At 45.0% G+C, this 11277-nt stretch overlaps 1 long non-coding RNA gene across 1 annotated transcript; it reads left to right on the forward strand.

Moving 5' to 3' along the window:
• Window positions 1-1196: 1196 nt before the first annotated feature.
• Window positions 1197-1522, forward strand: LOC120720339. The gene is made up of 2 exons (XR_005692896.1): window positions 1197-1259; window positions 1402-1522. It is a non-coding gene; the product is annotated as an uncharacterized LOC120720339 (long non-coding RNA).
• Window positions 1523-11277: the final 9755 nt, after the last annotated feature.

Here is an 11277-nt window from a genome sequence, read left to right on the forward strand (position 1 = left end):
TCATCATTTTACTGTGATTTATTGAGATATTTGTTGCCTGATGTTCAGCAGGAATGGAGAAATAGAATCAAAGGGAGATGTTTTTGATGTTTTTGTAATGATGTAAGTAAATCTTCAATATTATTTATTTGCTTGGTTATATTAGGAGTGTTTCTGAGTGAGGGGGGAGGAGTCATCATCCAGGTAAAGTGACGTAGATCAGTAGATACACTTGTCTCCCCTTTAAAGGAGACGATCCAAGTCAATCTTTCGGATATACAATTTTTATTCGTTATCAAGAATAGCATAAAACATAACAACCAAACAGAAAAGAAAGAAAAGAAAAAAAAAAGTCATCCTTAAATGTTAGTGCTTTCAAATACACAAACATTTTTAAAGGACAGAAATGAACATCCAACTTTGACTGTAATACAAAATAAATCTTTGCATGTGTGTTTTCAAACTCTCAGATGGGCAGCATATCAGTCTTGGACTGTCTAACCTGCCGGAGCAGCACTGAATGACCACCACACATGTGTTACGCCCCTAGTCTAGGCGTATCCCGGACGAGCCCCCATTTATGTTACGCCCCTAGTCTAGGCGTATAGGGACGCACATAAGGTTGGAGGAGAGAGAGACAAATCCCCACCCTGGTTCCCAAGCCAAACATCCAAACCAGTTGTGAGTAAAAAGGTGATTTTATTTAAGGAAAAGAAGCATAGCTCCAGGGTGACCCCAGGCCAAAATAATAAACAAAACCAACTAAGTACCACCAGAGAAAAACTAACTAAACCCTAGGAAAGAAACAGAACAAACAAATGACAGAGCTATCCCTCGCTCCCTACCCGGAAAACAGGAGAAAACGGTTCCAAAAGAAAAGGCGGCTCACCCCTTCCGCTTCCGCCCAAGAGTGCCTACGCTCTCAGCACCAGGAGCGGCTTTCACAATTTATGCTCACACAAATACACAATAAGAATACAGGCTGGGAAAACCAGGGTCAGGGCCGCGTCGGCTGTCAAGCTACTCGCTCGCTCCACTCTCTCTCCCTCTCTCTGTGGATCTGTCAGAGCGGCTTTTTGAAGGTAGTCACCTGCTCCATGGTCCAATCAGCCGCTCACTACTCTTCATTAGGGGAGGGACCTGGAAAGAGTCTTAAGCACAGTACAGAAACACAGGAAGAAAACAGCCCACACAGGGTCCTCATGGCCACAGCCATAACACATGAGCATGTTCCTGCAACATTCAGCATCTGATCCTTCATCTGTGTGCTTCTGCTTTTGGTAAGTAGAGTTACCCAACTCCAGTAACTATAAACACATGCCATCCATTTCTAACGGCCTGGTTACTTCCTGTCAGTTACTTTAGAAACCATGTGGTCACCTGACCTAACACTGTTTCTTCTTCTTCCCCTTAATTTTCAAGTGTCACATATCAAACAGCTGGAGAGGAAACTACACCAGTGTACTGAGATGTTTCAGCAACACGTGCCAGATGCTGTTCCTTCATGGTGACATCACCAGAGACAGCCCCGCCCACCTCAGGACCTCGCCATTGATCATGATGATTATAATGATGACAGCGAGCGGAACTAAGACTGTAAAAATCCACGACCAGAATTTTTCTTTCTAATTATGAATGAATACGGAGAGCCTCTTTCTGTGTTTTGTCTGTTTTGGGGTTGTTGTTTTTTTACCTCATTTGTTACTAACAAAGTTCACAAACTCACACAGTTTACATTCTGTATGTTTCCATCTTTACCAGCCACATTCTAACTGCATTTAAGAAAATAATCCTTAGCGGAGTATGGGAGTGCCTACTGGGGTCAGCGGGGGAGCTGGCCCCAGGGAGGGGTCACCTGCCCCTCCCTTCCTTCCCTCCCCATCTCCAGCTGCCTCCCTCTTCCCGCTCCACCACAACCACCCACACATGTAGGGCCTTGGAGTAGGGGTATGTCACCAGGGTGCAGAGGAGGCTACCCCCCTGTCCCCTTCTGGCTGCCTCTGCCTCAATTTTATCCCACAACTTAGACATTCACATTACTCACACTCTCATTACGCATACATATAGGATCTTGGGGGTGGGCACGAGTCACGGAGTCAGAATTACCATCAGGGTGTACACCCCACCCCTGGCGTCGTTGCCCACCTCTCAATTTTGAATACACGTAGACATTGAGGGCTACGTGTATTTTTTTTTTTCCTCGGTAAGTGGTTTCCTCGGTAAGTGACGGGGAAGGACGGTAAGTGACGGAAGTGACGGACAAGGTAAGCGACCCATGTTGTAGGTGACGTCAGACGCCGGAGATTTTGGCGGAGAAAAAGCAAATGGTAGCATAGAGTTTAACAAAGGTTTTTCAAGCTTCAGTATTACCAAATATACTAATCAATTGTCATATAACTAACAACATCTGTTTTATCATCTCTAACACCCTGGAGGACAACGGGGAGAGTTTAGACGCTCTCCAAGATTACATCGACCGCTGTTTTCAAGATTTAGTAATGCATAAGGCCCAGAGTGCATCTTCCCTGGCCAAAATTGAGACGCCGTCATCGAAGAGAAGTCGCCAGGCAGACTCCCCCGGTACAACATCGCCTGCCGGCAAAGACATCGCAGAAACCCTGGAGTCAATCGACAAGCGATTGTCCAGTTTCGATGCGAGGCTGTCCCTGGTGGAGATTTTACACCGGGAATTTAAATCTCTGAGAGAATCCCTGGAATTCAGCCAGCAGCAGGTGGAAACGCTTGCCGCTGAAAATGCCACGCTACGGGAGTCGGTTAAATCTCTCACCGATAACGTGACCCAGCTAAACATTGAAAATAAAAAAATAAAAGAGTCCGTTATCGATCTACAAGCCCGTAGCATGAGAGATAATATTGTGTTTTCTGGTATTCCAGAAACTGCCGGAGAGGACGCAGAGGCAACGGTGAAAAACTTCATTAAAATCCACCTGAAGCTGCCGGAGGACACCGTAAAGAACATCGACTTCGATAGAGTACATCGCTTGGGGGGCGCGCGGTCGCGGACCGGGAGACCACGGCCTATTGTGGCCAAATTCAGTCAATTCAAACAGAAGGAACAGGTGAAGAGTCGCGGCAGAGAGCTGAAAGGAACGGACTTCAGCGTGAACGACCAGTTCCCCAAAGAGATCCTGGAACGACGCAAGGTCCTGTTCCCAGTTCGACGTAGCTTCATCCAGAAAGGCTCCCGTGCTGTCATCGCTGTGGACCGGCTCTACGTGGACGGACAGCTTTACCGCGACCTCGGCACCACACCGTGGTTATATTAACTGCACTCCAGATAAGAACCCGCTACACTCTTTTCTTATTCATTCACACTCTCTCCTCTAACATGAGTTTAAGCTAGTAATATCAATAAGATGTCATAGCAGATATAACACCGTCACCCTCCGTCATTGCTTTAATTGGAATGTTTCCGTTTCGTTTCTTTTTTTTTTTTTTGTCGCTCACAGTTCATGTGGTTTCTTTCTTTCTCTTGTCTTTCACTGCTGTGGTCACCTACTTCCCCACTCACCTACAAACAACACCCTCTATTTCTCCATATTTTCACAACACGATCACGCAAACACATCAGCTCAACGGCAGCACATTCACAACAGCCTCACAGCACGCACAGACTTGCAGGACACATAAGCAAACCACGCTTGTTCATATTAGTGAATATTCACACACATAGTCAGACTTATGGAGCCTCTCACCACATTTCTTTTTCTCTTTCTATTTACAAACAAGGGATGTTTCCACATTCTCTCCACCTGTCTAAACGAAACACCCAGCATACATCATTAGACATACACGCACAATTAAGGGCATGCTGAGGTTTGTCACATGGAATGTAAATGGAGCTGGCACCAGAGGAAAGAGGTTAAAGATATTTAACCAGCTTAAAAAACTACAGGCAGATGTTGTTTTATTACAAGAAACTCACAACCTGTCACAGGTTTAAACGAACTTAAAACACCTGAGTTTCCTAACGTGTTTGCAGCCGGTTTTAATTCTAGACAACGGGGAGTAGCAATTTTAATACATAAAAATGTTAATTTTACAGTACTCGATACAGTTATAGATCCAGAGGGTAGATTTCTAATTATTAAACTATCAATACTGAACAAAAAACTATGTATTGTTAGTATATATGGTCCAAATGTTGATGAACCCTCATTCTTCCACGGTTTTTTTAGTGCACTCTCTGAACACCTTGATTGCACACTCATTCTTGGCGGTGACCTCAACCTTGGACTAAATGAAGAAATGGATAGGCTCAACACAACAGGAACTCAGCGCAATTGGCAGTCCACAAATATAATCAAACAGTATATGAACGACTTTGGTCTTTGCGATGCATGGCGCTCTCTTCACCCCACCAGTAAGGAATATACTTTTTTCTCGCATGTTCATCACTCTTACTCTCGTCTGGATTATTTTTTGGTCAGCAGCTCACTGCTGTGTGACATTTCAGACACTGAGATTCACCCTATAGCTGTCAGCGATCATGCTCCTGTATCTTTAACACTAATGCACAAGAATAATACTACGCCAAGTAAAAACTGGAGATTTAATATATCACTACTTAAAGATGAAGACTTTATTAAATACTTTAAAAAGGAATGGACTTCATATTTAGACTTTAATGACACTCCCGGAATATCTGCTTCTGTTCTATGGGAAGCAGGGAAAGCTGTGATGAGAGGTAAAATAATTTCTTTCTCATCACACAAAAAGAAAGAAGAAAACAAAAATATTCAGGAATTAGAAAAAAACATCAAATCACTAGAAGAAGCCTACGCGTGCAACCAAGATCAGGAAACATTGAACAAAATATGCAAAACAAAACTAGAATTAAATGAAACTATTAATAAAAAAACACAATTCCTTATACAAAGACTTCGCTTGCAGAATTTTGAACACAGTAACAAATCAGGTCGATTTCTAGCTAACCAGCTAAAAATAAATAAAGAAAAAATAACTATATGTGCTGCTAAAGATTTATCGGGGAACACAATATATGACCCTGGAAGAATAAACAACATTTTTAGGGATTTCTATGAAACTTTATACTCACCACAAATAAACCCATCTAAAAATGAAATTGATCTGTTTCTTGACAACGTAACTCTTCCAAAATTACTAGACAGTCAAGCAATGGAACTGGATTCGCCACTGATGCCAAGTGAACTCCAGGAAGCCCTGATAAGTATGCCCAATAATAAGGCTTCCAGGTCCAGACGGCTTCCCTGCAGAATTCTACAAAGAATTCTGGACAATTTTGGCACCAGTATTCCACAGCATGTTGCAGGAAATCGAGGAAAAGGGCAGACTACCACCAAATATGAATTCTGCCAACATTAGTCTCCTGCTAAAACCAGGCAAAGACCCTTTATTTCCCTCAAGCCAATATGCTGCTTTCAATATTTGTACAGTAAAAGGATGTCACTAAATAGAATGGTTCTGGCCGCCTTTTTGGTCTCCTTTCCTGTTCAGTATTAGTAGGTATGCATCTGCTGTGTCTTCTCGTGGTATGCTCACCTACCTTACTCTTTCCAGCTGTATGGCTTTCCCAACACTGCGGACAGTGGCCCACGTCAGAGACGTTTAATATTTATTACTATTCTAATTCTAACCCTAACCCTAACCCTAGCTCAACATACCACAGTGCCCTGGACTGTCAGTATTATTACATGCTGTGAACATAAGTACTTTTGATCACATTTTATGTTGTAAAAGAGAGGAATATTGGAAAGAAAGCTCACATTGTGATATTATTTCTTCCAGACTGACCAAAAACATGCTTGTCAGACTCTCACAGCAAGGATCAGACTCACTGTGCATGACGGCCAGGCCAATGATGTCGTTAGATGTCAGTTGTTTAGTGCTTCTGTCAGTGGAGGTCACCGTCTCTATTTCAGATAATTCATATGCGGAAAACATAAAAGTTGATTGTCTTCCAATATTCTAGCATAATTAATAAACTTGACTTTGGTACAATTATATATTAGTCCTAATGCCAGCATGATTCTTCATACTCCTGCTTTGACAATAGAACTTTAAAATTAAACACCCGATGAAAATCATTTACAGTGGCACTCTGTCAGGATCATTCTGACGTAAGATCACTGTATAATCTGAATCCTTCTGAATGTGCTGTGAATGAATGCTGATGTCAACTCACTGTGGCGAAAGCCTGTTAATAAAATGAATCTGTGACACATGCAACACATTCACAGAGAGAAGAGGACACAAAGGGAGGACACGCAAGGCTGTGTTGAGTCAGAATCCAAACTTTCTAAAAACAGCGGCGGTTACAACAGGAAGACACGCAGTCCATCAAACAGTCTACAGGGTCAAACATACAGAGAATTCAAACAGCAGTAAAAAATAAACCGGACACTGAAACTTAAAGCAGATGTGTGATGCAATAAAAGGAAGCAGCGCAGTATATTCACTGAATCATCATCAATTACAAAAGAGAAAAACGACAATTTCTAAGGATTATTTTCTTTCTTTTTGTGTCCCGTTTGGATCTATAGCCATCAGAATTGTTGTCTTAAGGCCAAGAAAGATGCCAAGTGGATTTATTTTACCAAGTGGATCGTCATGGCCTTGCCATATTGTCCATTTGATTGACCTTTATTATAATTATGAAATTTATTTATTTTCAGTTGCTACACAAACGGGACAGACATGACTGGAGGATAGGACAGGGAGAAAGAATGAAAGAAAGAGGGAGAGAAAGAAAACCCAAATGGGAGAAGAGACGTGAGAAGGGGGGGAAGAAAGAAAAAAAAAAAAAAAAAAAGAACAAAACTCCTGGGTCACCTGTATGGAGAAAACAAAACAGAAAGAGAAAGCAAACAACAAAGAGCAACATAATAAATAAAAAAAACGGCACCATCACAATAAACTAGCTGCCAGTAGATATCAGTAGATACTAAATAATAAACGATATGAGCAGCACGCAAGATAGACAGCGCGCACAGTGTGCTTGAGGCAGCAGCAAGAAAGCTTTAGTCCGCGTCTGTGAAACCCATGTGTACACTGTTGGCATACCTGTGGATCAGCAGCTTGCATTCCAAGTTTCTCCATGTAATGATCTGCTAGGGAGTGTGGGGGGGCCACAGCCCCGTCCTCCAGGGTGGTGAAGCGGGTAGGAGGAGATCAAAACTCCAGACATCCAGAGGCCCCCAGAACACAAGAGACCATGGAAGACCAACAGAGGGGCAGCCGCGCCACTGTTCCAGTAAGAGCTGAGGAGAGTCCCAGATGAGGGCCGCCCAGCAGCCGCGGAGCAGAAGCCAGGGGAGTTGCAGTGACGCGCCGTGACGCCGCGGCCCCCACGCTGTGCCTGAGTGACCGAGCCCCAGGCCGAGAGCCGGGGGCACCCCATCTCCAAAGGGGCCCGAGCGAGCCCCAGGCCCCAGGCCCCGACAAGCGGCCGCCAAGGAGTGAGCCGGTGTGTACCCGGACGCCCACCCCCAGACACAAGAACCACCAACACACCGACACCTGAGGGAGTCCGCCACTGGCCGGGGAAGTGGTGGTGGGTGGAGAGATAGGCCTCCATACCTTGGAGGGCCTGAGGTGTCCCCAGAGAGGTGGCGTCTGATACCCAACCTGACATATAGACACAGACATACAGGCACACACAGACACAACATCCTATTCCCACCCCTCATGCTCTCATATGCACTCACTCCACACTCAACCAACGTGGAGACAGACATAAAGAGACGCTGTACACACAATCACACTCCCCAAGCGTACTCCTACAAACCGGGTCATGTACCTTGCCCCTGGAGGGGGGAATTGCACCCAACCCAGTGGTGTTACCCTTTTCCCTGCGGTGGGGAGAGGCAGACCACCCGACTCCGCAGCAGCAGGGAGGCCCCACACCCAGACCGCAGTCGGACGGCCAACTCCTCCTACTAGCCTCCCGCTCCAGCAGGCCGCAGAGATGGGGGTGGGAGAAGACTCCAAACCTCCCTCCACCCGCTCATTGTAGTGTTGATGCATATGTGTTCTAAGGTGCATTTAAAACCCAAGAGGGCATGGAGCTACCTGCCAAGGAGCAGCAGGTAAGCGCATAGTCCCTCCTGCTAGCCCTCAATGACTAAGTGTATTAAAATTGAGAGTTGGCAGGCAACGACGTCAGGGGTGAGGTATACACCCTGATGGTAATTTGGACTCCGTGATTGTGCCCACCCCCAAGATCCTATGTATGTGTTAATGAGTGGAATAATGTGAATGTCTAAGTGGGGGATAAAATTGAGGCAAAGAGGCCAGAAGGGACCAAAAGAAGGGGGGGGGTAGCCCCTCTGCACCCTGGGACATACCCCTACCCAAGGCCCTGCATGTGTGGGTGGTTGTGGAGGAGCGGGAAGAGGGAGGCAGCTGGAGATGGGAGGGACGGAAGGGAGGGGCAGGTAACCCCTCCCTGGGGCCAGCTCCCGCCGCGACCCAGTAGGCACTCCCACCCTTCGCGACCCGCCAGGAAAGGGGCCCAGGCCCATCAGACCGGGGCCCAGTGCATAGCGCCCCCCGGCTCCACAGAGCCCTGGACCCCCCCCCCCGGGACAAACCACCCGTCCGACCCAGACCCACCAAGAGAAAACTCACCCACCCCACCATCACTCATCTTCCACTACAAAGACGGTAAACCCCAGCTGAATCTTCCTCCACCTCTCCGTATTCCCCCTCCTGCAAGAGTTCCTGAAGAGAAGAAAGCTCCTGCAAGATGTGACCATCCCCCCCACCAGTTGAAGAGCCCCCCAGGCGGCTCGACGCACCGGCGCACCTTGCTCCAGGGCCGGGCCCCCATGCACCCACCCGCCCACAACCCCGCAACACACCAACCAGGAACCCAAGCCCCCAGCCCGCCCGGGCCCCAGCCCAGAGATGGAGCGCCAAGAACCTCACGCCCATCCCGGACCCACCCAGGGGCAGCCAGGTTGCCAGGTCAGTAACCCACTCCGTCAGCAAAGACCCTCCCCTAGCCCCGTCTGCACGTAGCCGCGAGGAAACAGTCACCTGAGAGCCAAGCAGAGCCCCCAACCGGACGTGACCGCTACCCCCGGGTTGAGCCCCCCAAGGAAGATGCCTCCGGGAACCCCCCACGCCCTAAGCCTGTCCCTACCCCCTCACACATCACAACAGTGGAAGGCGGGACCAAACTATGACCCCCCACCCCCACTAGGTGATGGAGCTGATAAAAGGGGCCCAGAGCAATTGATCTAATGTGGTGGCAGAGGCTGTGTCAAGACTAATGTAATCATAGATAATTTCTATATTGGTTAGAATTAGTTTATTTTTATTTTCCAGTTCATGAGGACTGTTTCTTGGCTATGCATAGGGGCAGTGAAGATCATATGGGCTATATTCTTTTCTGAAGTGACATTATCAAGCTGCCCAGTAGACACACTAAGGGGAAGTGGAATGTTACATTCAGACACTTGATAAGTCTTCACATATCTCGCGCCAAAATTTGCACTGGTGGACAGAACCAAAAGAGCGTGGATGTAATTGTCTGTGTATTGCCTTGACAGTGTGAGCAGTTGTTGGAAGATGTAAAGCCCATCTTGAAACATCCGATGACCTGTAATAGTGCACTCTATGTAGTATTTTTGTATTGTATTAATTGCAGACTGGGATTTTTAATTAATTTAAAGGTTTTTAAGCAAATCTGAGACCAGAAGTTTTGGTCTAGGTTGACTGTTAAATACTGCTTCCCTTTGCAGTAGGAAGGGAATTGATTCATCAATTTAGAAAGTGTTCTGTAATTTTAGAATAATTTGGGGGATTTAGAGAAGAAAATGTGCCGCACTTAGTGGTGTTTGTAATTCAACTTGACTGAGGTTAAATTTCTTTTTTACTATGGATTGAATTTGTTGTATTCTAAAACCTTGTCTGTTGATCCCATATGTTCAACGTCTGTCAAATGGAATTTCTGTTCCCTCTAATTATGTTCTAGTTTTAATTCCTTTACACTCCATTCTGGGAAATTAATCTTTATTGTTTTGTAATATGTCAGGGTATCCAGAAGGTGTACGTTTGCATGGATTAAGGAAGACTCCCGTTATTTTAGAAACTCCCACCATGCTGTTAGAGAAAAGCAGTGGATACTTTTAAAGCATCAGTCTTTGATGTTTGAGCTAATAAATGGTAGGTCTGAAATCTCTAGATCCTTGCATAGTGCCTGTTCAACATCTAGCCAGGGCTCAACAAGAAGGTATGTTTTAACCATTCTGAGATGAACTGAAGCCTGTTGGCTAAGAAGTATTGGTGAAAATTAGGCAGATCTAATCCTCCTCTATCCTGGTTCTTTGTAGCGTGTTTTAAGCAATAAACGCGGGGGTTTATCTTTCCAAAGGAATTTGGAAATATATGAATCCAGAGATCTGAACCAATCTTGTGATGGTTTGTTAGGGATCATCAAAAATAAGTAATTTATTTTTGGCAAGATCATCATTTTATAGTGGCGACCCTTCCCATGAGTGATATGGGTAAAGATTTCCATCTATCAGATCGCCTTCTACTTTCTTAGAAGTGGGATGGGTTAAATTTAGTTAAGTCTGAAAGCTTAGGAGAGACATTAATACCTAAATATTTAATATTCCGGATTGCAGTGGGGCAGAGGAAGAATTATGGAAGGAGCATGAATGGGGAGAACTGTAGATTTGGCCAGTTAATTGAATAACTGAAACTCTTGAAAACCATTATTAAAGTAATTACCTCAGAGAGGTTGGTTTGTGTGTTTCAGAAAGAGCAAGACATCATCCCGCATAGAGACTGATTTTATGTCTATGTTCTTACATTTTTATGCCCTTAATTGTTGTAGCCTGTCTAAATGCTGCTGCTAGAGGTTCGATAAAAATTGCAAAAAGTGAAGGGAGAGGAGGGGCATCCCTGTCTGTGCCCCTCAGGAGACAGAAGCTGGAGGATGTCTGGTTCATTGTTCTGATACGAGCCGTTGGGGAATTGTATAATATTCTTATCCAGTTTATGAAAGAGTTTCCAAAACCAAATTTGTGTAAAGTTGCGATAAAAATTTCCAATTAACTCGTCAAGGCTTTTCTGCATCTAGAGATAATATTATGGTTTCGATGTTTTTATCGTATGAGTAGTCATTAAATTAAGTAATCTACGAGTGTTTGTTGAGGAGTGCCGACCTTTATGAAACCAGTTTGGTCAGGATGAATTAAGAGGGGGTCATTTTCTCTAATCCTTTGAGAGAGCGTTGCAGATTATTTTAAGGTCTACATTTAAAGAGAAATTGGAAACGAGAGA

This window comes from Simochromis diagramma, unplaced genomic scaffold (assembly GCF_900408965.1).
Source record: "Simochromis diagramma unplaced genomic scaffold, fSimDia1.1 OVJJ01000578.1, whole genome shotgun sequence".
NCBI lineage: Eukaryota > Metazoa > Chordata > Actinopteri > Cichliformes > Cichlidae > Simochromis > Simochromis diagramma.